Below are 27181 nucleotides of genomic sequence, written 5' to 3' on the forward strand. Positions count from 1 at the left end.
CTCCTCCCTCCCCCTTCCCCATATAAAACTTCAATAACACTACCAAACACTACCTACCGAGCAGGCAGCCAGGCGGAACAGCTGCTCCCTATGACAGCACGCCATGACAGGCAGACCAGGCGGTCAAAGTAAGAGAAGCAGCGGCGGTGGGCTCCTCACAGTGTGCAGGTGTCACCGGCACGCTGCACTACTGGGAGCTGGTTAAGTTTAGTTAAGTTGGTCGTGACCTACCGGCGGGTGCTCCGTGAGCTACCGGTAGATCGCAATCTACCTTTTGGCCACCCATGCTATAGTGCCTCCATTTCATATTATGCCACATTAAAGTGCCCCAGTTCTTATTATGTTACATTATAGTGCGTCTACCTTATAATGAGCAGATCAGATAATGACAAATTACCATACCCTCTAGTTCATATTGTGCCGCATTACAGTGCCCTCTTACCATTATAACTAGTGATGTGCACCGGACATTTTTCCGGTTTTGTGTTTTGGTTTTGGATTCGGTTCCGCGGCCGTGTTTTGGATTCGGACGCGTTTTGGCAAAACCTCCCTGAAAATTTTTTGTCGGATTCGGGTGTGTTTTGGATTCTTTTTTTTGTTTACAAAAAACCCTCAAAAACAGCTTAAATCATTTTGATCCCATAGTATTATTAACCTCAATAACCATAATTTCCACTAATTTTCAGTCAATTCTGAACACCTCACACCTCACAATATTATTTTTAGTCCAAAAATTTGCACCGAGGTCGCTGGATGGCTAAGCTAAGTGAACCAAGTGGCCGACACAAACACCTGGCCCATCTAGGAGTGGCACTGCAGTGTCAGGCAGGATGGCACTTCAAAAAAATTGTCCCCAAACAGCACATGATGCAAAGAAAAAAAGAGGCGCACCAAGGTCGCTGTGTGACTAAGCTAAGCGACACAAGTGGCCGACACAAACACCTGGCCCATCTAGGAGTGGCACTGCAGTGTCAGGCAGGATGGCACTTCAAAAAAATTGTCCCCAATCAGCACATGATGCAAAGAAAAAAAGAGGCGCACCAAGGTCGCTGTGTGACTAAGCTAAGCGACACAAGTGGCCAACACAAACACCTGGCCCATCCAGGAGTGGCACTGCAGTGTCAGGCAGGATGGCACTTCAAAAAAATTGTCCCCAAACAGCACATGATGCAAAGAAAAAAAGAGGCGCACCAAGGTCGCTGTGTGACTAAGCTAAGTGACACAAGTGGCCGACACAAACACCTGGCCCATCTAGGAGTGGCACTGCAGTGTCAGGCAGGATGGCACTTCAAAAAAATTGTCCCCAAACACAGAGCCGGATTAAGGGGGGGGCCGGGGGATACGTACCCCGGGCCCCCCTTTCCAAAGGGGCCCCCTGCCACACCGGAGATCGGATCTCTCTTCCGATCCGATCTGCGGTGCTGTGCTCCCTGGCTCCCGTCCTCACTGCAGCAGCTGCGCACAGACAGGACAGCTGAGCAGAGCGACGGCTCAGCTGTCCAATAATGTAGCAATGAAACAGCCTGCGTGCCCAGCCAATGACTAAGCGGCAGGCTGCTTCATTCATACGTTATTGGACAGCTGAGCCGTCGCTCCGCTCAGCTGTCCTGTCTGTGCGCAGCTGCTGCTGCAGTGAGGACGGGAGCCGGGGAGCACAGCACCGCAGATCGGATCGGAAGAGAGATCCGATCTGCAGTGTGGCAGGGGGGACGGGAGTGCAGGGCACATACATCCCATAGCGCTCTACCTCCCAACATACCCTACTCCAGTCCCCCCATCATACGCGCACGCAGGGGGGTTTCCGAGTACCTAGAAACCCCCCCTGGCCGCCGATCCATCTGCGCTGCTGATCGTTTTTTTTTTTGTGTGTTTATAGCGTGAGGAACTGACAGGCTGCAGCAGCTCCATCCTTACACAGAGACGCTTGCTGCTTGGTGCCTGTAGATGGAGCTGCAGTGACAGCGCAGCACACAGCTCCTCTCAGGAGGTACTGTACGTGTATGTGAGTTGCTTGTGAGGTGAAAGAGAAAAAGGCTGGTGAGGGTACTGAGTAGGCAGTGGATGTGTCCAATACACTCATGGAATCCAGGTGGGTGTTAGATACTGTATGTAGGGATTGAAGGAGAGGCCGGTGGTGTGTAATGAAATAGGCTGGCTGGCTGGCTGGCTGGCGGGCGGGGGGGGAGGAATGGTGATGGAAGGCTGTAGTTACTTATAATGGTGTGTGTAGTATGGCATGTGTAGTGTGTGTGTATGCAAAGCATGCTATATGCATCTATAGTGTGTGTGTGTGTGTGTGTATATACTATGAATGCATGTATACTGTGTATGTATGCTATGCGTATGTATACTGCGTATGTGTGTATACAGTGTGTATGTATGCTGCGTGCATGTATAGTCTGTGTGTGTGTGTGTGTTTGTATGTATGCTGTGTGCATGTATACTATGTGTGTATATATGTGTGCTGTATTGTGTGTGTGTGTGCGCGCGCATGCATGTATGCTGTGTCCATGTATACTGTGTGTGTGTGTGTGTGTGTGTGTATGCTACTGTATGTGTATGTACGGTGGTCCGGCACTCCTCTGACATTCAAAATAATACTCGAGTGCCCTCTGTAAATAATTATAAATCCCAATAAAAAAGTCAGGTGCACTCAGATTTTACCAAAAAACTGTAATGATGCAAAGTCACAGCATATATCCACGTTTCGGGGGCCCGTAGCCCTGACATGTTGATATGCTGTGACTTTGCATCATTACAGTTTTTGGTAAAATCTGAGTGCACCTGCCTTTTTTACTGGGATTATATACAGTATATTCATACACAGTACATGTATACCCACCCACACATATACGTATACAAACACATGAATACATACATGTACGGAAACCCCCCCATGGAAATCCTGCGTTTGCCACTGCCCATACAATACACCCCATAACCCTCTACCCCTGCCACACACCCTATTCCCCCACATACACCCCATAATCCTCTACACCCCACAGCCTAGTCCCCGTGTTCACCCCACATACACCCAAATTCTCTAACCCCACCACACATCCTACTCCCACTGTCTCCCACATTCACACCCCATAAACTCCCTCCTAACCCCCGCACCCGCACCTGGGAAGGGACCTCCTCTGGGATATACAGTGGAGGGACGGGGACCAAAGGGGTGTCAGGTACAGGAGGCACAGGGGAGTGGGTATGTGAGGCTGACAAGGGGCATGGTATACAGCCGGCTCTAGGCTTGTGTTGTACCCCACTAATCCCTGCGAGGCCCTGGGTGTGTGTGTGTGTATATGTGTGTGTATATGTGTGTGTATATGTGTGTGTGTATATATATATATATATATATATATATATATTCTGCCTTCTCTATTAGGGGCCCCACTCTCTTAAGTGCCCCGGGCCCCCCATGGTCTTAATCCGGCTCTGCCCAAACAGCACATGATGCAAAGAAAAATGAAAGAAAAAAGAGGTGCAAGATGGAATTGTCCTTGGGCCCTCCCACCCACCCTTATGTTGTATAAACAGGACATGCACACTTTAACGAACCCATCATTTCAGCGACAGGGTCTGCCACACAACTGTGACTGAAATGACTGGTTGGTTTGGGACCCCACCAAAAAAAGAAGCAATCAATCTCTCCTTGCACAAACTGGCTCTACAGAGGCAAGATGTCCACCTCATCATCATCCTCCGATTCCTCACCCCTTTCACTGTGTACATCCCCCTCCTCACAGATTATTAATTCGTCCCCACTGGAATCCACCATCTCAGGTCCCTGTGTACTTTCTGGAGGCAATTGCTGCTGGTGAATGTCTCCACGGAGGAATTGATTATAATTCATTTTGATGAACATCATCTCCACATTTTCTGGAAGTAACCACGTACGCCGATTGCTGACAAGGTGAGCGGCTGCACTAAACACTCTTTCGGAGTACACACTGGAGGGAGGGCAACTTAGGTAGAATAAAGCCAGTTTGTGCAAGGGCCTCCAAATTGCCTCTTTTTCCTGCCAGTATACGTACGGACTGTCTGACGTGCCTACTTGGATGCGGTCACTCATATAATCCTCCACCATTCTTTCAATGGTGAGAGAATCATATGCAGTGACAGTAGACGACATGTCAGTAATCGTTGGCAGGTCCTTCAGTCCGGACCAGATGTCAGCACTCGCTCCAGACTGCCCTGCATCACCGCCAGCGGGTGGGCTCGGAATTCTTAGCCTTTTCCTCGCACCCCCAGTTGCGGGAGAATGTGAAGGAGGAGATGTTGACGGGTCACGTTCCGCTTGACTTGACAATTTTCTCACCAGCAGGTCTTTGAACCTCTGCAGACTTGTGGCTGCCTGAAAGAGAGATCCAACGTAGGTTTTAAATCTAGGATCGAGCACGGTGGCCAAAATGTAGTGCTCTGATTTCAACAGATTGACCACCCGTGAATCCTGGTTAAGCGAATTAAGGGCTCCATCCACAAGTCCCACATGCCTAGCGGAATCGCTCTGTTTTAGCTCCTCCTTCAATGTCTCCAGCTTCTTCTGCAAAAGCCTGATGAGGGGAATGACCTGACTCAGGCTGGCAGTGTCTGAACTGACTTCACGTGTGGCAAGTTCAAAGGGTTGCAGAACCTTGCACAACGTTGAAATCATTCTCCACTGCGCTTGAGTCAGGTGCATTCCCCCTCCTTTGCCTATATCGTGGGCAGATGTATAGGCTTGAATGGCCTTTTGCTGCTCCTCCATCCTCTGAAGCATATAGAGGGTTGAATTCCACCTCGTTACCACCTCTTGCTTCAGATGATGGCAGGGCAGGTTCAGGAATGTTTGGTGGTGCTCCAGTCTTCGGCACGCGGTGGCTGAATGCCGAAAGTGGCCTGCAATTCTTCGGGCCACCGACAGCATCTCTTGCACGCCCCTGTCGTTTTTTAAATAATTCTGCACCACCAAATTCAATGTATGTGCAAAACATGGGACGTGCTGGAATTTGCCCAGATGTAATGCACGCACAATATTGCTGGCGTTGTCCGATGTCACAAATCCCCAGGAGAGTCCAATTGGGGTAAGCCATTCTGCGATGATCTTCCTCAGTTTCCGTAAGAGGTTGTCAGCTGTGTGCCTCTTCTGGAAAGCGGTGATACAAAGCGTAGCCTGCCTAGGAACGAGTTGGCATTTGCGAGATGCTGCTACTGGTGCCGCCGCTGCTGTTCTTGCTGCGGGAGGCAATACATCTACCCAGTGGGCTGTCACAGTCATATAGTCCTGAGTCTGCCCTGCTCCACTTGTCCACATGTCCGTGGTTAAGTGGACATTGGGTACAACTGCATTTTTTAGGACACTGGCGACTCTTTTTCTGAGGTCTGTGTACATTTTCGGTATCGCCTGCCTAGAGAAATGGAACCTAGATGGTATTTGGTACCGGGGACACAGTACCTCAATCAAGTCTCTAGTTGCCTCTGAATTAACGGTGGATACCGGAACCACGTTTCTCACCGCCCAGGCTGCCAAGGCCTGAGTTATATGCTTTGCAGCAGGATGACTGCTGTGATATTTCATCTTCCTCGCAAAGGACTGTTGGACAGTCAATAGGTTACTGGAAGTAGTACAAGTGGTCTTCCGACTTCCCCTCTGGGATGACGATCGACTCCCAGCAGCAACAACAGCAGCGCCAGCAGCAGTAGGCGTTACACTCAAGGATGCATCGGAGGAATCCCAGGCAGGAGAGTACTCGTCAGACTTGACAGTGACATGGCCTGCAGGACTATTGGCTTTCCTGGGTAAGGAGGAAATTGACACTAAGGGAGTTGGTGGTGTGGTTTGCAGGAGCTTGGTTACAAGAGGAAGGGATTTAGTTGTCAGTGGACTCCTTCCGCTGTCACCCAAAGTTTTTGAACTTGTCACTGACTTCTGATGAATGCGGTCCAGGTGACGTATAAGGGAGGATGTTCCTAGGTGGTTAACGTCCTTACCCCTACTTATTACAGCTTGACAAAGGCAACACACGGCTTGACACCTGTTGTCCGCATTTGTGTTGAAATAATTCCACACCGAAGAGCTGATTTTTTTTGTATTTTGACCAGGCATGTCAATGGCCATATTCGTCCCACGGACAACAGGTGTCTCCCCGGGTGCCTGACTTAAACAAACCACCTCACCATCAGAATCCTCCTTGTCAATTTCCTCCCCAGCAACACCCATATCCTCATCCTGGTGTACTTCAACAGTGACATCTTCAATTTGACTATCAGGAACTGCACTGCGGGTGCTCCTACCAGCACTTGCAGGGGGCGTGCAAATGGTGGAAGGCGCAAGCTCTTCCCGTCCAGTATTGGGAAGGTCAGGCATCGCAACCGACACAATTGGACTCTCCTTGGGGATTTGTGATTCAGAAGAACGCACAGTTCTTTGCTGTGCTTTTGCCAGCTTAAGTCTTTTCATTTTTCTAGCGAGAGGATGAGTGCTTCCATCCTCATGTGAATCTGAACCACTAGCCAAGAACATAGGCCAGGGCCTCAGCCGTTCCTTGCCACTCCGTGTCGTAAATGGCATATTGGCAAGTTTACGCTTCTCATCAGACGCTTTCAATTTTGATTTTTGGGTCATTTTGCTGAACTTTTGTTTTTTGGATTTTACATGCTCTCTACTATGACATTGGGCATCGGCCTTGGCAGACGACGTTGATGGCATTTCATCGTCTCGGCCATGACTAGTGGCAGCAGCTTCAGCACGAGGTGGAAGTGGATCTTGATCTTTCCCTATTTTAACCTCCACATTTTTGTTCTCCATTTTTTAATGTGTGGAATTATATGCCAGTATCAATAGCAATGGCCTACTACTATATATACTGCGCACAACTGAAATGCACCACAGGTATGGATGGATAGTATACTTGACGACACAGAGGTAGGTACAGCAGTGGCCTACTGTACCGTAATGCTATATATTATATACTGGTGGTCAGAAAACTGTGCAAAAATGAAATGCACCACAGGTATGGATGGATAGTATACTTGACGACACAGAGGTAGGTACAGCAGTGGCCTACTGTACCGTAATGCTATATATTATATACTGGTGGTCAGCAAACTGTGCAAAAATGAAATGCACCACAGGTATGGATGGATAGTATACTTGACGACACAGAGGTAGGTACAGCAGTGGCCTACTGTACCGTGCTGCTATATATTATATACTGGTGGTCAGCAAACTGTGCAAAAATGAAATGCACCACAGGTATGGATGGATAGTATACTTGACGACACAGAGGTAGGTACAGCAGTGGCCTACTGTACCGTACTGCTATATATTATATACTGGTGGTCAGCAAACTGTGCAAAACTGAAATGCACCACAGGTATGGATGGATAGTATACTTGACGACACAGAGGTAGGTACAGCAGTGGCCTACTGTACTGTACTGCTATATATTATATACTGGTGGTCAGCAAACTGTGCAAAAATGAAATGCACCACAGGTATGGATGGACAGTATACTTGACGACACAGAGGTAGGTACAGCAGTGGCCTACTGTACCGTACTGCTATATATTATATACTGGTGGTCAGCAAACTGTGCAAAAATGAAATGCACCGCAGGTATGGATGGACAGTATACTTGACGACACAGAGGTAGGTATAGCAGTGGCCTACTGTACCGTACTGCTATATATTATATACTGGTGGTCAGCAAACTGTGCAAAACTGAAATGCACCACAGGTATGGATGGATAGTATACTTGACGACACAGAGGTAGGTACAGCAGTGGCCTACTGTACCGTACTGCTATATATTATATACTGGTGGTCAGCAAACTGTGCAAAAATTAAATGCACCACAGGTATGGATGGATAGTATACTTGACGACACAGAGGTAGGTACAGCAGTGGCCTACTGTACCATAATGCTATATATTATATACTGGTGGTCAGCAAACTGTGCAAAACTGAAATGCACCACAGGTATGGATGGATAGTATACTTGACGACACAGAGGTAGGTACAGCAGTGGCCTACTGTACCGTAATGCTATATATTATATACTGGTGGTCAGCAAACTGTGCAAAACTGAAATGCACCACAGGTATGGATGGATAGTATACTTGACGACACAGAGGTAGGTACAGGAGTGGCCTTCTGTACCGTACTCCTATATATTATATACTGGTGGTCAGCAAAATTATGCACTGTACTCCTACTATATACTGTCTACAATGCAGCACAGATATGGAGTGTTTTTCAGGCAGACAACGTATACTGGTGGTCACTGGTCAGCAAAACTCTGCACTGTACTACTCCTCCTATATAATATTATACTGGTGGTCCCCAGTCCCCACAATAAAGCAGCACACTGAGCACAGATATGGAGTGTTTTTCAGGCAGACAACGTATACTGGTGGTCACTGTCAGCAAAACTCTGCACTGTACTCCTGCTATATATACAGCTGCTCCCCAGTCCCCACAATTAAGCAGTATGAGCACAGATATATGCAGCACACTGAGCACAGATAAGGAGCGTTTTTTTCAGGCAGAGAACGGATAAAACTGGTGGTCACTGATCAGCAAAACTCTGCACTGTACTCCTCCTATATTATACAGCTGCTCCCCAGTCCTCCCCACAATTAAGCAATAAAGCACAATCAATCAAGTTCAACAATAAACGGAGAGGACGCCAGCCACGTCCTCTCCCTAACATTTCCAATGCACGAGTGAAAATGGCGGCGACGCGCAGCTGCTTATATAGAATCCGAATCTCGCGAGAATCCGACAGCGGGATGATGACGTTCGGGCGCGCTCGGGTTAACCGAGCCATACGGGAGAATCCGAGTATGCCTCGGACCCGTGTAAAATGGGTGAAGTTCGGGTGGGTTCGGTTTCCGAGGAACCGAACCTGCACATCACTAATTATATTTATAACATCCACTACACACTCCTCTCATTGAAAATGTAATGTCACATAAATCAGGCTGAAGTCATAGTTTGCAGATTCCAGTGATGTGCCGACTTTGCCGCCGCTGCCAGGGATCCCAGGGCTGACAGGGTGGTGATGGCTACCAGGATGGTGAAAAAGTAGGCGGACACTGCCGGCCAGCGTCTGCATATTCATCATTCAGTTGGGAGGAAGCACTGCCCTACACTAGAACGATTTGTTGGGAAAAATCTTTCCCACTAGTTGGAAAGACCAGTTTTTGCAGTTTTACACCATGTGGGAGCAAACAGCTGATTATCGTTTGTTCCTATACACTACCCGATTATCATTCAAAACAGCCAACTAGTTGGCTGGTTGTAATGATATTATCCTGAAGTATGGCCAGTTTAAATCATTTTTATAACATGCATCATCGGTAAAGTACACATCCACTTTATCACTGTGCTTATAAGTGTTGTTTTCACAATCTCCCTGAAAAGCTTTTTCAAAGTAGGCAAGTACTGTATGCTTTGGGGTCTTAATCCAGCTGAGTGCATGTATTCTCATTTGTAATAGAGAACGTCAGCTCAGGAATGACCTCATAGAAGAAGGTCAGACATTGTGGATATCAACGTTATTGTGGGGATCCGGATTGAAAGTCGACAGTAACTAGGTCGACCACTATTGGTCGACAGTAACTAGGTCGACAGGGTGTCTAGGTCAACAGGGTCTTTAGGTCGACATGTTCTAGGTCGACAGGTCAAAAGGTCGACATGAGTTTTTCACAATTTTTTTCTTTTTTTGAACCTTTTCATACTTAACGATCCACGTGGACTACGATTGGAACGGTAATCTGTGCCGAGCGAAGCGGTAGCGGAGCGAAGGTACCATGCCCGAAGCATGGCGAGCGAAGCGAGGGGACGCGGTGTACTAATTGGGGTTCCCGGTCACTCTACGAAGAAAACTACACCAAAAGAACATTAAAAACTCATGTCGACCTATAACATGTCGACCTAAAGACCCTGTCGACCTAGACACCCTGTCGACCTAGTTACTGTCGACCAATAGTGGTCGACCTAGACATTGTCGACCTAGTTACTGTCGACTTTCAATACCACACCCGTTATTGTGCTGGGCCTGCCTCACTGATTTATAAATTGTAGCCTCATCCAGTATCTGCTGAACTGTTTATTTAGGAATATGTACTGTATAAGGAAAGTACACAAAGCTCTGCATATTTGGATGTATTAGGATGTACATCCACAGACGGCAGGGAAATTTGTTTAATAGACAAATCCATTTACAAAGAAAAACAAATTACAAAGTCAGGAGCCAAAATATATCCTTATTCCTTTTAGGTATAGAGAAAATAAGATTTTACACTTACTGGTAAATCTATTTCTCGTAATCCGTAGAGGATGCTGGGACTCCGTAAGGACCATGGGGAATAGACGGGCTCCGTAGGAGGCATGGGCACTTTAAGAAAGACTTTGGACTCTGGGTGTGCACTGGCTCCTCCCTCTATGCCCCTCCTCCAGACCCCAGTTAGAGAAACTGTGCCCAGAGGAGATGGACAGAACGAGGAAAGGATTTTTGGGAATCCCAGGGCAAGATTCATACCAACCACACCAATCACACCGTATAACTTGTGATAACTACCCAGTTAATAGTATGAACAAACAACATAGTCTCGGTCTAAACCGATTAAACTATAACATAACCCTTATGTAAGCAAAAACTATATACAAGTCTTGCAGAAGAAGTCCGCACTTGGGACGGGTGCCCAGCATCCTCTACGGACTACGAGAAATAGATTTACCGGTAAGTGTAAAATCTTATTTTCTCTAACGTCCTAGAGGATGCTGGATTATACCAAAGCTCCCAAACGGGCGGGAGAGTGCGGATGACTCTGCAGCACCGATTGAGCAAACAGGAGGTCCTCCTCAGCCAGGGTATCAAATTTAAAGAACTTTGCAAAGGTGTTTGACCCCGACCAAGTAGCTGCTCGGCACAACTGTAATGCCGAGACCCCTCGGGCAGCCGCCCAAGACGAGCCCACCTTCCTAGTGGAATGGGCCTTAACCGATTTAGGCAATGGCAATCCTGCCGTAGAATGCGCCTGCTGAATCGTGTTACAGATCCAGCGAGCAATAGTCTGCTTTGATGGCTGCATACAGAACAAACAGCGCTTCAGTTTTCCTAACCCTCGCTGTTCTGGCTACATAAATCTTCAAAGCCCTGACCACATCAAGGGGCTCGGAATCCTCCAAGTCCCGTGTAGTCACAGGCACGACAATAGGTTGATTCATATGAAAATAAGAGACCACTTTAGGCAGAAATTGAGGACGAGTCCTCAATTCTGCCCTATCCACGTGGAAAACCAGATAGGGGCTTTTATGTGACAAAGCCGCTAATTCCAAAACACGCCTCGCAGAAGCCAAGGCCAACATGACCACTTTCCAAGTGAGATATTTCAACTCCACTGTTGTGAGTGGTTCAAACCAAGGTGACTTGAGGAAACTTAATACCACATTAAGATCCCACGGCGCCACCGGAGGTACAAAAGGAGGCTGAATATGCAGCACCCCCTTCACGAATGTCTGTACTTCAGGAAGAGAAGCCAATTCTTTTTGAAAGAAAATGGATAAGGCCGAAATTTGGACCTTTATGGACCCTAATTTTAGGCCCAAAGTCAATCCTGTTTGCAGGAAGTGAAGCAGACGACCCAAATGGAACTCCTCCATAGGAGCAGTCCTGGCCTCACACCAAGAAACATATTTTCGCCATATACGGTGATAATGTTTCAATGTCACGTCCTTCCTAGCCTTGATCAGGGTAGGAATGACCTCCTCCGGTATACCTTTTTTTTGCTAGGATCCGGCGTTCAACCGCCATGCCGTCAAACGCAGCCGCGGTAAGTCTTGGAACAGACAGGGCCCCTGCTGCAGCAGGTCCTGTCTTAGAGGAAGAGGCCACGGATCTTCTGTGAGCAACTCTTGCAGATCCGGATACCAAGTCCTTCGTGGCCAATCTGGAACAATGAGGATTGTTCTTACTCTTCTTAGTCTTATTATTCTCAACACCTTGGGTATTAGAGGTAGAGGAGGGAACACATAGACCGATCTGAACACCCAAGGTGTCACTAGAGCGTCCACTGCTACCGCCTGAGGGTCCCTTGACCTGGCGCAATACCGCTTTAGCTTTTTGTTGAGATGGGACGCCATCATGTCTATCTGAGGCAGTCCCCACCGACCCACGATCTGTGCGAAGACTTCTTAATGAAGTCCCCACTCTCCCGGATGCAGGTCGTGCCTGCTGAGGAAGTCCGCTTCCCAGTTGTCCACCCCCGGGATGAATCCAGCTGATAGGGCGCTTTCATGGCCTTCCGCCCAGCGAAGAATCCTGGTCGCTTCTGCCATGGCCGCTCTGCTCCTTGTGCTGCCTTGGCGGTTTACATGAGCCACTGCTGTGACATTGTCTGACTGAATCAGAACCGGTTTGTCCCTAAGCAATGCCTCCGTCTGGCATAGGGCGTTGTATATGGCCCTCAACTCCAGGACGTTGATGTGGAGACAAGTCTCTAGATTCGACCAGAGACCTTGGAAATTTCTTCCCAGTGTGACTGCTCCCCAACCTCGGAGGCTTGCGTCCGTGGTCACCAGGATCCAATCCTGAATTCCGAACCTGCGGCCTTCTAGGAGGTGAGCACTGTGCAGCCACCACAGGAGAAATACCCTGGCTCTGGGAGACAGGGTGATCCTCTGATGCATTTGTAAATGGGACCCGGACCATTTGTCCAGTAGATCTTATTGAAAGGTCCTCGCATGGAACCTTCCGAAGGGGATGGCCTCGTACGATGCCACCATCTTCCCCAGGACACGCGTGCAGTGATGCACTGAAACCTTTTTTAGCTTTAATAGGTTCCTGACCAGGGCTATGAGCTCCTGAGCCTTTTCCATCGGAAGAAAAACCTTTTTCTGGTCTGTGTCTAGAATCAGACCCAGAAAGGTCAGGCGCATTGTAGGGACTAGCTGGGACTTCGGTATATTGAGAATCCAGCCGTGCCCCTGCAACATCCTCACCGACAGCGACACGCTGTCCAGCAACTTCTCCCGAGATCTCGCCTTTATGAGGAGATCGTCCAAGTATGGGATAATTGTGACACCCTGCTTGCGCAGGAGCACCATCATTTCCACCATTACCTTGGTGAAAATTCTCGGGGCTGTGGAAAGCCCAAACAGCAACGTCTGAAATTGGTAATGACAGTCCTCTACTGCAAATCTCAGGAACGCCTGGTGAGGAGGGAAAATCGGAACATGAAGGTATGCATCCTTTATGTCCAGGGACACCATCCAATCCCCCTCCCCTCCAGGCTGGCGATGACCGCTCTGAGCGATTCCATCTTGAACTTGAACTTTTTCAAGTACAAGTTCAGGGATTTTAGATTCAAAATGGGCCTGACCGAACCGTCCGGTTTCGGGACCACAAACAGGGTTGAGTAATACCCCTTTCCTTGCTGGAGAAGAGGAACTTTGACTATCACCTGTTGAAGATACAATTTTTGAATTGCAGTCAACACTAACTCCCTCTCTGATGGGGAAGCTGGCAGAGCCGATTTGAAAAACCGGCGAGGAGGCACGTCTTCGAATTCCAGCCTGTATCCCTGAGAAACAATCTCTATAGCCCAGCGATCCACCTGTGAGTAAACCCAGACCTGGCTGAAAAATTGAAGACGTGCCCCCACTTGAGCTGACTCCCCCCGGGAAGCCCCAGCGTCATGCGGTGGACTTTGCAGATGTAGGGGAGGACTTCTGCTCCTGGGAACTAGCTGCATGCAGCTTTTTTCCCTTGCCTATTCCTCTGGCAAGGAAGGACGATCCCCGTACCTTCTTGCTTTTATTGGAACGAAAGGACTGCATTTGATAATGAGGTGCCTTTTTAGTATGCTGCGGGGGGACATAAGGTAAGAAATTCGATTTACCGGCCTTAGCAGTAGAGACAAGGTCCGAGAGGCCTTCTCCAAACAACTCCTCCCCCTTGTAAGGCAACGACTCCATATGCCGCTTTGAGTCGGCATCCCCCGTCCACTGTCGGGTCCACAGGAGTCGCCTAGCAGAAATAGACATAGCATTTATTCTGGAGCTTAGTAAACAAATGTCTCTTTGAGCATCCCTCATATATAAAGCAGCATCTTTGATATGCTCTAGGGTCATTAGAATGGTATCCTTATCTAGGGTGTCAAGTTCCGTAGATAAGGAATCTGTCCATGCTGCGACAGCACTACACACCCAGGCCGATGCCATAGCCGGTCTAACGATAGTACCGGAATGTGTGTAAATGTGCTTCATGGTAACCTCCTGCTGTTATGCACACCAGTGCCTGCAGGAATGTACTGGTGTCAGAACTGTTATGCACTCCAGTGCCTGCAGGAATGTACTGGTGTTTGAACTGTTATGCACACCAGTGCCTGCAGGAATGTACTGGTGTCTGAACGGATAGGTATGCAAAACAAATGAACTCACAGACAGACTGGGGAATATGACATTACGTACACAGAAGGTGTTAGGGTAACAAAATACACACAAAGTGAACAGAGAAGCCCAGAGGCAAAGGAACTGGGTGTCTCCCTAGTATTAGTAATGCTCAGATGGGAAAAGCAAGATGTTGTGTTTTAATACGTAGAGAACCCGAAATGCTGTTGCTAAGGGCAACAGCAAAACCCTAAAGGGTTACCAACGGGTGTGGCAGTAAACTCCTTGGTCAGAGATGGAATGATAGACACAAGGAGAGTCTCCACAATCCTAATTCTCACTTGCAGTGCACAGGTTCAGCTTACTGCCACTAAACTGACACCTGACACCTTGCACAGTGAGACAGGATTTAGGCAGGCAAGTCTTAGAATACAGCCGCAAACTTGCTAAGTTCACAGAGTAGTAAAAGAACCCCAGCAAGTTAAACGACTGACTCCAGTCTTACTGCTAGGTCTGGATTGGCAGAGTGTAGTACCAAATCCCCAGGCCTATTTGCAGTAAGCAACAACAAATACAAAGCTACACAGTACTGGCTAACTTTTAGGAACTGACTAACCAACAAAGATTCAGCAGCATCTGCTTAACCTGAGAAGAGGCCTTATAAAGCAGGTGCTGTCCACGCCCCACTCAGACCTCACAGACTGTGAGCACAAAAACCAGCACCGGATCCCCTGCCGTGCACAGAGCCTGTAACCACTGCACAGCAAAAGACCCGAACCGGAGTATCAGCTGCGCTCAGGTTACTCCGCTAGCACTTGTCTCCCGGTTGCCATGACGACGTGGCAGCACAGGGCAGGAGACCCTAACAGTACCCCCCCTCTGACGAGGGGTCAAAGAACCCCTACCACCGGGTTTATCGGGGAACTGCGAGAAGAAAGAGCGTATCAGTCTGGGGGCATGAAGATCACAACTGCGCACCCACGACCGCTCCTCCGGGCCATACCCCTTCCAGTGCACCAAAAATGACAGCCGACCCCGGACCATCTTGGAGTCAAGAATCCTTTCAACAACAAACTCCCTCTGGCCACGTATCAGAAGAGGGGAAGGTCTTCCACTGGAAGAAGGATTACTAATCGCATGTTTTAAAAGGGAACAATGAAATGTTTTATTGATACTCAAAGAACGGGGCAGATCTAACTGAAATGCCACCGGATTGATAACCCTGGTGATCTTATAAGGGCCGATGAACCGGGGGCCTAACTTATGAGATGGCTGTCTCAACTTCAAATTCTTGGTAGACAACCAGACGAAGTCTCCTAATTTGAAGCTGCAGGGTCTTTTCCGCTTATCAAAAACCCTTTTGGTCACTAATGACACAGACACAAGGGCTTTCTTCACTTTCCGCCAAATACCTCTAAGGACCGAAACCACAGAGGAACCACCAGGCGTGGAGTCCAGGGGGTCAAAAGAATTGGCCTTAGGATGATGCCCATACACACAAAGGAAGGGAGAGATCCCTGTAGCAGAGTGAGCCGCGTTGTTATAGGCAAACTCCGCCATGAACAGATGAGCAACCCAGTCAGTCTGACACTTGGAGACATAACACCTGAGGAACTGCTCCAAGGACTGGTTCACCCTTTCAGTCTGCCCATTAGACTGCGGATGGTAGCCTGACGACAAGCTGACAGAAATCTGGAGATCGGAACAAAATGCCCTCCAGAATTTGGCCACAAACTGGGATCCGCGGTCAGAGACCACATCAAGTGGCAACCCGTGGAGACGCACAACATGCAGCATAAATAATTCAGACAGGCGTCTGGCCGATGGCAGCCCAACCAGTGGAACGAAGTGCGCCATCTTCGAAAACCTGTCAACGACAACCCAGATGGCTGTCATCCCCGAGGATTTGGGCAAGTCCACCACAAAATCCATTGAAATGTGGGTCCATGGCTTAGATGGGATAGAGAGTGGATGTAATGGGCCAACAGGAACCCCTCTAGGAGTCTTATTTCGGGCACAGATGTCACATGCCCGAACCCACTGATCCACATCCTTAGCCACCGAGGGCCACCACACCGCCCTAGATAGCAACTCCCGAGTTCTGGCAATACCCGGGTGACCTGCCGACTTCTTGGCATGGAATGCCAGGAACACTCGCTGTCTTAACCTAGGAGGCACAAACAAAAGACCTACCGGAAGGTCTGGAGGAGCCTGCTCCTGTGCTCTAAGGACTAATGATAAGAGGTCCTGGGTAATGCCCACTTTAATACATGATGGGGACACAATGGGCAACGGCTCCTCGGTGGTCTCCTGGATTGGAGCAAAACTCTGCGAGAGCGCATCAGCCTTGATGTTTTTTGACCCAGGGCGATATGTTATCAAAAAATTAAAGCGAGCAAAAAACAAAGCCCATCGTGCCTGCCTGGCATTGAGACGCTTCGCTGACTCTAAATATGCCAGATTCTTATGGTCGGTGAGAATTGAGACCACAAACTTAGCCCCCTCAAGCCAGTGTCTCCACTCCTCGAGTGCATCCTTAATAGCCAACAATTCCCGGTTACCCACGTCATAATTCATCTCGGCAGGCGAAAATTTACGGGAAAAGTAAGCACAGGGATGAAGGCGATTATCAGACACTCCCATCTGAGAAAGCACTGCCCCAATACCCATCTCAGAGGCATCCACCTCCACCACAAAAGGACGCTCTGGATCTGGGTGTCGCAGCACCTTGGCCGATACAAATGCCCTTTTGAGACGGGCAAAAGCCGCTTTAGCCTCACAAGACCAGTGAGCAACATCCGCCCCTTTCTTAGTGAGTGCCACCAAGGGCGCCACTATAGACGAAAATTCAGCGATAAATCGTCTATAAAAATTCGCAAAGCCCAGGAAACGCTGAAGCGCCTTCAAACTAGTGGGCTGCACCCAATCCAGGACTGCCTGTACCTTGGAACCCTCCATTTGAAAACCTTCTGGGGAGATAATATATCCTAGAAATGCGATTTGCTGAACTTCAAATTCGCACTTCTCCAGCTTCGCCCCAAGCCGGTGGTCTCTGAGTTTCTGGAGGACTAAGCGTACATGCTTCCGATGTTCCTCCAGGGAATGGGAGAAGATTAGGATGTCATCTAAGTATACAACTAAGAATCTATCCAAATATTCCCTGAGCACATCATTCATGAATTCCTGGAAGACTGCCGGGGCATTACAGAGCCCAAAAGGCATCACCAAATATTCATAATGTCCTGAGTGGGTATTAAAGGCAGTCTTCCATTCATCCCCCTCTCTTATTCGGATTAGATTGTACGCACCGCGTAGGTCAATCTTAGAAAAAATGGTGGCAGTACGAAGCTGGTCAAACAAGACCGAAATGAGGGGCAGTGGGTATGAGTTTTTAATCGTGATACGGTTCAATTCCCTGAAGTCGATGCAGGGTCGCAACGAACCGTCCTTTTTACCCACGAAGAAGAACCCCGACCCAACTGGAGAATGTGAAGGTCTGATAAATCCCTTAGCCAAGTTCCCAAGTTCTCCTGAATGTACTCTGCCATAGCCTGAGTCTCAGGACGTGACAGGGAGTACAACCTGCTCTTGGGAAGCTTAGCATTTGGCAACAAATCAATGGCACAGTCATAGGGGCGATGGGGAGGTAGTACCTCTGCAACTTTTTTGGAGAACACGTCCGCAAAATCTGCATAACACCCTGGCAATCCTGGCAAACTTAGCTGCGAGAGCCTGACTGGAAGGCTCAAGCAACTCCTGAAACAATCAGTACCCCAACTAAGAATCTCCCCAGAGACCCAGTCAAATTGAGGATTGTGGGCCCTTAACCAGGGTAACCCCAACACCAATGGGGCAAAAGTACAGACAGTCACATAAAAGGACAATTTTTCAGAGTGTGTGGCTCCAATAAACAAAGAAATCTGGCTAGTGCAAGAGGTAATTTTACCTTGGGATAATGGTTCCCCGTTTAACCCACAAATCTCAATTTCCGATGCCAAGGGTACTAAGGGAACAGAGTGTTTCAGGGCAAATTGGCGGTCCATAAAAACCCCGTCGGCCCCACTGTCCACAAAGGCCTCAGTCTTGACAGTTTGACCGAGGATCTTCAAGGTCACCGGAATGATAAAAGTCTTCTTGGGAAATTCTGACTTCTGGCCTGACAGGATATTTCCCATCACCCTCAGGCCCTGAAGTTTTCCGGCTTTTCTGGGCATGATACTACCACATGACCTTTATTCCCACAGTACAAACACAACCCCTGCTGTCTCCTCCGCGTCTTCTCACGCGAGGAGAGGCGGGTAGCCCCAATCTGCATAGGCTCCTCGGAAAATTCCTCAGAGTCTGAGGTTCCCTTGGGAAAGAAGGAAACCTCAGTCTCCCTTTCAAGCCTACGCTCTCTCAGCCGTCTATCCACCCGGATGGATAACTGCATGAGCTGATCCAAGCTATCAGGTAAGGGATATTGTACCAGTTGGTCCTTTATCTGGTTAGAAAGACCTCTTCGGTACTGGTGTCTCAGGGCTGGGTCATTCCACTGGGTATCATGGGCCAACCTCCGAAACTCCGTACAGTAAACCTCAACTGGCCTTCGCCCTTGCTTAAGGATCGAAATCTGAGCCTCGGCTGAGGCCGTCTTGTCAGGGTCATCATACAACATGCCCAGTGCCGTAAAAAAAGCATCAACACTTTTAAGCGACGGACAGTCAGGCTGCAACCCATATGCCCAGACCTGTGGGTCTCCTTGTAGCAAGGAAATCACTATGCCCACCCGCTGAATCTCCGACCCAGAAGACTGAGGCCTAAGCCGGAAGTATAGCTTGCAGCTCTCCTTGAAACAAAAGAACTGCGAGCGATCTCCAGAAAAACGATCCGGGAGATTTACTTTCGGCTCCTTAACCCCTGAAGGTGCTGCTGCTGCGGGAGCTCCGCCAGCGGCCTGGGAGGTGTGCATTTTAATGGACAAATCATTAAATTGTCGAGTCAGGACCTGCACCTGATCGACCACCTGTTGCAACGTATTTTGAGGGGTATGCTCCATATTCCCACAAAATTTCAACAGGAGTATTAGGCTGCTGAATATGTTATGCACACCAGTGCCTGCAGGAATGTACTGGTGTCAGAACTGTTATGCACTCCAGTGCCTGCAGGAATGTACTGGTGTTTGAACTGTTATGCACACCAGTGCCTGCAGGAATGTACTGGTGTCTGAACGGATAGGTATGCAAAACAAATGAACTCACAGACAGACTGGGGAATATGACATTACGTACACAGAAGGTGTTAGGGTAACAAAATACACACAAAGTGAACAGAGAAGCCCAGAGGCTAAGGAACTGGGTGTCTCCCTAGTATTAGTAATGCTCAGATGGGAAAAGCAAGATGTTGTGTTTTAATACGTAGAGAACCCGAAATGCTGTTGCTAAGGGCAACAGCAAAACCCTAAAGGGTTACCAACGGGTGTGGCAGTAAACTCCTTGGTCAGAGATGGAATGATAGACACAAGGAGAGTCTCCACAATCCTAATTCTCACTTGCAGTGCACAGGTTCAGCTTACTGCCACTAAACTGACACCTGACACCTTGCACAGTGAGACAGGATTTAGGCAGGCAAGTCTTAGAATACAGCCGCAAACTTGCTAAGTTCACAGAGTAGTAAAAGAACCCCAGCAAGTTAAACGACTGACTCCAGTCTTACTGCTAGGTCTGGATTGGCAGAGTGTAGTACCAAATCCCCAGGCCTATTTGCAGTAAGCAACAACAAATACAAAGCTACACAGTACTGGCTAACTTTTAGGAACTGACTAACCAACAAAGATTCAGCAGCATCTGCTTAACCTGAGAAGAGGCCTTATAAAGCAGGTGCTGTCCACGCCCCACTCAGACCTCACAGACTGTGAGCACAAAAACCAGCACCGGATCCCCTGCCGTGCACAGAGCCTGTAAGCACTGCACAGCAAAAGACCCGAACCGGAGTATCAGCTGCGCTCAGGTTACTCCGCTAGCACTTGTCTCCCGGTTGCCATGACGACGTGGCAGCACAGGGCAGGAGACCCTAACACCTGCTTACGATCAGCAGGATCCTTGAGGGAAGCTGTATCCTGAGAAGGCAGTGCCACCTTCGTGGATAAGCGTATCAGCGCCTTGTCTACCTTCGGCGAAGATTCCCATCGTATCCTGTCCTTTTGTGGAAAGGGATACGCCATAAGAATCCTTTTGGGAACTTGTAGTCTCCTATCTGGAGATTCCCAAGCCTTTTCGCACAAGTCGCTTAGTTCAAATAAGGACGGAAAAGTGACCTCAGGCTTTTTCCCTTTATACATGTGTACCCTCGTGTCAGGGACAGGGGGTTCCTCAGTGATATGCAAAACCTCTTCAATGGCAATAATCATGTAACGAATACCTTTCGCCACCTTTGGCTGTAATTTTGCATCCTCATAGTTGACACTAGAGTCAGTATCTGTGTCGGTATCTGTGTCAGTGATCTGGGATATGGTGCATTTTTGAGACCCCGAAGGTCCTGGTGCCACAGGGACAGGCATGGTCTGACTACCTGACTGATCCCTAGTTTCAGCCTTGTCTAATCGTTTATGCAGTAAATTGACATTTGCATTCAAGAATTCCACATATCCACCCAGTCCGGTGTCGGTGTTGCCGACGGCGACCTGACCATCATGCACTTCCCCTCCTCCTTAGGTGAGCCTTCCTCGTCAAACATGTCGACACACGTACCGACACACTTCACACACACACAGGGAATCTCTTTTCTGAAGACAGGTTTCCCCTGAGGCCCCTTGGAGAGACAGAGAGAGAGTATGCCAGCACACACCCCAGCGCTATATAACCCTGGAGAAAAACACAGATTGTTTACCCAGTAGCGCTGCTTAATGTATAAACGCCAATAATGTGCCCCCCCTCTACTTTAAAACCCCCTTTCACCGTGTGTCAACAGGGGAGAGTCCAGGGAGCTTCCTCTCAGTGGTGCTGTGTAGAGAAAATGGCGCTGGTGAGTGCTGAGGGAGAAGCCCCGCCCCCTCGGCGGCGGGCTTCTGTCCCGCTAAAACTTACTAAAAAATGGCGGGGGCTCTTTTATATACATGTACAGTGCCCACCTGTACATGTATATAGACTTTTGCCATAGGAGAGGTGTTTTATTGCTGCCCAGGGCGCCCCCCCTGCGCCCTGCACCCTTACAATGACCGGAGTGTGTGAGGTGTATGGGAGCAATGACGCACAGCTGCGGTGCTGTGCGTTACCTCAGTGAAGCACCGAAGGCTTCTGCCGCCTGAGACGTCTTCTGTCTTCATTTCTTCTGGCTCTGTGAGGAGAACGGCGGCGCGGCTCTGGGGTGAACGCCCAGGACGAACCTGTGTTCACTCCCTCCGGAGCTAATGGTGTCCAGTAGCCGAGGAAGCAGAGCCTATCATTTAAGTAGGTCTGCTCCTCTCTCCTCAGTCCCTCGATGCAGGGAGCCTGTTGCCAGCAGTGCTCCCTGAAAAAGAGAAAAAATCCTAACAAAAATGCTTTCTAAGCAGGAAACTCAGGAGAGCTCCCTGCAGTGCCCCCATTCTCCTCTGAGCACAGTCTAAAACTGGGGTGTGGAGGAGGGGCATAGAGGGAGGAGCCAGTGCACACCCAGAGTCCAAAGTCTTTCTTAAAGTGCCCATGCATCCTGCGGAGCCCGTCTATTCCCCATGGTCCTTACGGAGTCCCAGCATCCTCTAGGACGTTAGAGAAATATAGAAACATAGGGGGTAATTCCAAGTTGATCGCAGCAGGGATTTTGTTAGCAGTTGGCCAAAACCATGGGGGTAATTCCAAGTTGATCGCAGCAGGAAATTTTTTAGCAGTTGGGCAAAACCATGTGCACTGCAGGGGAGGCAGATTTAACATGTGCAGAAAGAGTTAGATTTGGGTGTGGTGTGTTCAATCTGCAATCTAATTTGCAGTGTAAAAATAAAGCAGCCAGTATTTACCCTGCACAGAAATAAAATAACCCACCCAAATCTAACTCTTTCTGCACATGTTAAATCTGCCTCCCCTGCAGTGCACATGGTTTCTCTTACGTCCTAGAGGATGCTGGGGACTACAAAAGGACCATGGGGTATAGACGGGATCCGCAGGAGCTTGGGCACACTAAAAAGACTTAAGACTGGGTGTGAACTGGCTCCTCCCTCTATGCCCTCCTCCAGACCTCAGTTAGACTTTGTGCCCAGGAGTGACTGGATGCACACTAGGGGAGCTCTCCTGAGTTTCTCTAGGAAAATACTTTTTGTTAGGTTTTTTATTTTCAGGGAGCCCTGCTGGCTACAGGCTCCCTGCAGTGTGGGAGTGAGGGGAGAGAAGCAGACCTACTTCTGTGAGTTTCAAGGCTCTGCTTCTCGGCTACTGGACACCATCAGCTCCAGAGGGTTCGATCACTTGGTGCGCCTAGCTGCTTGTTCCCGGAGCCACGCCGTCACCCCCTCACAGAAGCCAGAAGTCAGAAGTCGGGTGAGTATGAGAAGAACAGGACGGCAGAAGACTTCAGTGACGGAAGGTAAAGCACAGCGGTAACGCTGTGCTCCATGCTCCCCCACACACCACCAACGCTTGTCACTGGGTGCAGGGCGCTGGGGGGGGGGCGCCCTGGGGGGCATGTTACTGAGGCAAAAGATCGTAGGTGCCGAGGCACTTTATTACAGACCCCTGCCGGGAATTTTTGGTATGTTAAAATTTGGCGGCCCGAAGCCGCCGGGAAGGGGGCGGAACTTCGGTCCGCGGGTCACTCGTGCGCTATTTTCACCCTACACAGCACCAAGGGAGAGACGCTGCCGGGACCTCCACGTTTTCTGCAAGTATAAGGGGCATCTCCAGTGGGGAGCCGCTGTGGGGTACCAGTTGTGAACTATAAGGCAGCGCTGGGTACACTTAATTTTCTGTGTCCCAATACAGGCACTGGGGTGTGAGCTGGCATACTCCCTCTGTCTCCTCTTCTGGGCTGAATTGTGGGCCTGTCACCTTGCTGGGACGGTTCTGGGTGTTGTGGGTGTCGGTACTGCGTGTCAACATGTCGGAACCTAAATGTTATTCACCAGAGGAGGTTATAGGAGGTGGGGATGCGGGGCTAGAGCTAGCACTGTCGACGCAGCCGACTCCTGATTTACTAGCACTCCTTACTACAATAAATTCCAATGTAGCTTCTTTATCTAAGAGGTTAGATAAGTCTGAGTCACAGACCCAGGTGTGGAAGAAATCTATGGAGGAGGCTTTATCTCAGGTACAGACCCCATCCGGGTCCCATAAGAGGCCTTTTACTCAGGTGGGGGATACGGATACCGACGCGGACTCTGATTCCGAGGTCGATTTCACTGAGGCGGCGTTACATCCACGTTTGGTTAAGAGTATTCAGTACATGATTGTGGCTGTAAAGGATGTGTTGCAGATTCTGATGAACCTGCGGTGAAGGAAACAAGGATTTGCTTATTCAAGGGGAAGAAACCTGAGGTAAAGTTCCCCCCTCTCATGAAATGAATACTCTTTGTGAAAAGGCTTGGGAATCGCCGAATAAGAAATGGCAGATTCCCAAGAGGATTTTTATGGCGTATCCTTTTCCCTCTGATGACAGGGAAAAATGGGAGACATCTCCAACCGTTGATAAAGCTCTATCCCGTTTGTCTAAGAAGGTGGCGCTTCCGTGTCCTGACACGGCAGCTCTCAAGGATCCAGCGGATCGCAAGTTGAAGACGTGTCTGAAGTCCATTTTCGCTAATACGGGTGCATTGCTCAGACCTGCTGTGGCGTCGGTATGGGTGAGTAGTGCTATTGCTAAATGGGCGGAGAATTTAGCTAGTGACATGGATACTCTTGATAAAGGTAATGTCCTTCTAACTCTCGGTTATATTAAGGATGCTGCAGATTACCTGAAGGACGCGGCAAGGGACGTCTGTCTCTTGGGATCAAGGACCAATGCCATGTCGATATCTGCCAGGAGGGCCTTGTGGATCCATCAATGGAATGCTGAAGCCGACTCCAAGAGGTCTATGGAAGCTCTACGCTTTAAAGGTACGGTCTTGTTTGGGGACGGCCTGGCGGACCTAGTCTCGACCGCGACTGCGGGTAAGTACTCTTTTCTTCCTTATGTTCCCACACAACAGAAGAAGGCACCACATCAGCAAATGCAGTCCTTTCGTCACAATAAATACAGGCATGGAAAGGGTTCATCTTTCCTCGCCTCAAAGGGTAGAGGACGGGGAAGAAAAATTCCTACAACCTCAGGTGCACAGGACCAGAAGTCCTCCCCGGCTGCTACCAAGTCCACCGCATGACGCTGGGGCTTCCCTGGGGGAGTCCGGACCGGTGGGGGGCCGTCTTCAGGTATTCAGCCAGGTCTGGATTCAATCAGACCTGGATCCTTGGGTGTTAGAAATAGTGTCTTAAGGATACAAACTGGAGTTTCAGGAGATGCCCCCTCACCGGTTCTTCATTTCGGCATTACCAGTGGTTCTTCCGGACAGGGAGGTGGTCCGGGCGGCCATTCTAAAATTGTGTCTACAGAGGGTCATTGTTCCCGTTCCTCCGTCCCAGCGGGGGGAGGGGTTCTACTCGAGCCTCTTTGTGGTACCGAAACTGGACGGTTCGGTCAGACCAATTCTAAATCTAAAATCCCTCAATCCATACTTGAAAGTCTTCAAGTTCAAGATGGAATCCCTTCAAGCGGTGATTGCCAGCCTGGAGGGAGGGGATTTTATGACGTCAGTCGACATAAAGGATGCCTACTTACATGTGCCGATATATCCTCCGCATCAGGCTTTCCTCAGGTTTGCGATACAGGATTCTCATTACCAATTTCAGACATTGCCGTTTGGGCTTTCCACGGCTCCGAGGATTTTCACCAAGGTCATGGCGGAAATGATGGTTCTTCTTCGCAAACAAGGGGTTTCACTTATCCCGTACTTGGACGATCTCCTGATAAAGGCGAGGTCCAAGGAACGATTGCTGACAAGTGTAGAGTTGTCTCTATCGGTTCTGCGACAACACGGATGGGTCCTCAAATTGCCGCAATCCCAGTTGATTCCGACCACTCGGCTTCCTTTTCTGGGCATGATTCTGGACACGGAGTTACAGAAGGTATTCCTTCCAGAAGAAAAGGCTCTGGAATTGCAGACGATGGTCAGGGAACTTCTGAAGCCGACGAGTGTGTCGATCCATCATTGTACTCGGGTTCTGGGGAAGATGGTTGCGGCGTACGAAGCCATTCCATACGGCAGATTTCACGCCCGTGTGTTTCAGTGGGACTTGCTGAGCAAATGGTCTTGGTCTCATCTACACATTTACCGGAAGATAAGTCTATCTCCCAGAGCCAGAATTTCTCTCCTGTGGTGGCTACCAGCTCATCACCTCCTGGGGGGACGCCGATTCGGTATCCATGATTGGGTACTTCTGACAACAGATGCAAGTCTCCGGGGCTGGGGCGCAGTCACCCAAGGAAGAAATTTCCAGGGAAAATGGTCGCTCCAGGAAGCCTGTCTCCACATAAATGTTCTAGAGTTAAGAGCCATTTACAACGGCCTGCTCCAAGCAAGAAGTCTTCTTCAGGGTCGACCGGTCCTGGTACAGTCAACAACATCACAGCGGTGGCCCATATAAACCGGCAAGGCGGAACGAGGAGCAGAGCAGCAATGGCGGAGGCCACAAAGATACTTTGCTGGGCGGAACAACACGTCAGCGCACTGTCAGCAGTTTTCCTACCGGGGGTGGACAACTGGGAAGCGGATTTCCCTAGCAGACACGACCTCCATCCGGGAGAGTGGGCTCTGCACCAAGAGGTATTTGCAGAAGTGACAAGACGCTGGGGAATTCCATTGATAGACATGATGGCGTCTCGGCTCAACAAGAAGCTCCTGAGGTATTGTTCCAGATCAAGGGACCCACAAGCCACGGAGGTGGACGCCCTGGTGTCTCCGTGGGTCTTCCAGTCGGTGTAGGTGTTCCCTCCTCTTCCTCTCATTCCAAAGGTGCTGGGGATCATTCGTCGAGCAAGGGTTCAGGTGATTCTCGTCGTCCCAGACTGGCCAAGAAGGGCCTGGTACCCGGATCTTCAGGACTTACTGGTGGAAGATCCTTGGCCGCTTCCTCTAAGAGAGGATCTGTTGTTACAGGGTCCATGCGTGTTTCCGGACTTACCGCGGCTGCGTTTGACGGCATGGAGGTTGAGCGCCAGATCTTAGCTCGTAAGGGTATTCCCAGGGAGGTAATTCCAACTCTCATTAAGGCTAGGAAAGAGGTTACGGCGAAACACTATCACCGTATCTGGAGGAAATATGTTTCCTGGTGTGAGGTTAATAAGGCTCCTGCGGAGGAGTTTCACTTGGGTCATTTTCTCCACTTTTTACAGGCGGGTGTAGATGCAGGCCTGAAATTGGGTTCCATCAAAGTGCAAATTTCGGCTTTGTCTATTTTCTTTCAAGAAGAGTTAGCTGCCCTCCCAGAGGTTCAGACTTTTGTGAAGGGTGTAATGCATATCAATCCACCGTTTGTATCGCCTGTAGCGCCATGGGACCTTGATGTCATCTTACGGTTCCTCATGTCTTCCTGGTTTGAACCTTTGCGGACGGTGGAATTAAAATTTCTCACTTGGAAGGTTGTTATGCTTTTGGCGCTGGCATCTGCCAGGCGAGTATCGGAATTGGCAGCTTTATCTCATAAGAGTCCGTACTTGATTTTTCATGCGGATAGGGCGGAATTGAGGACTCGTCAACAATTTCTACCGAAGGTGGTTTCGTCATTTCACATTAACCAACCTATTGTGGTTCCTGTAGCTACGGTA

This window comes from Pseudophryne corroboree, chromosome 2, assembly GCF_028390025.1.
Source record: "Pseudophryne corroboree isolate aPseCor3 chromosome 2, aPseCor3.hap2, whole genome shotgun sequence".
NCBI lineage: Eukaryota > Metazoa > Chordata > Amphibia > Anura > Myobatrachidae > Pseudophryne > Pseudophryne corroboree.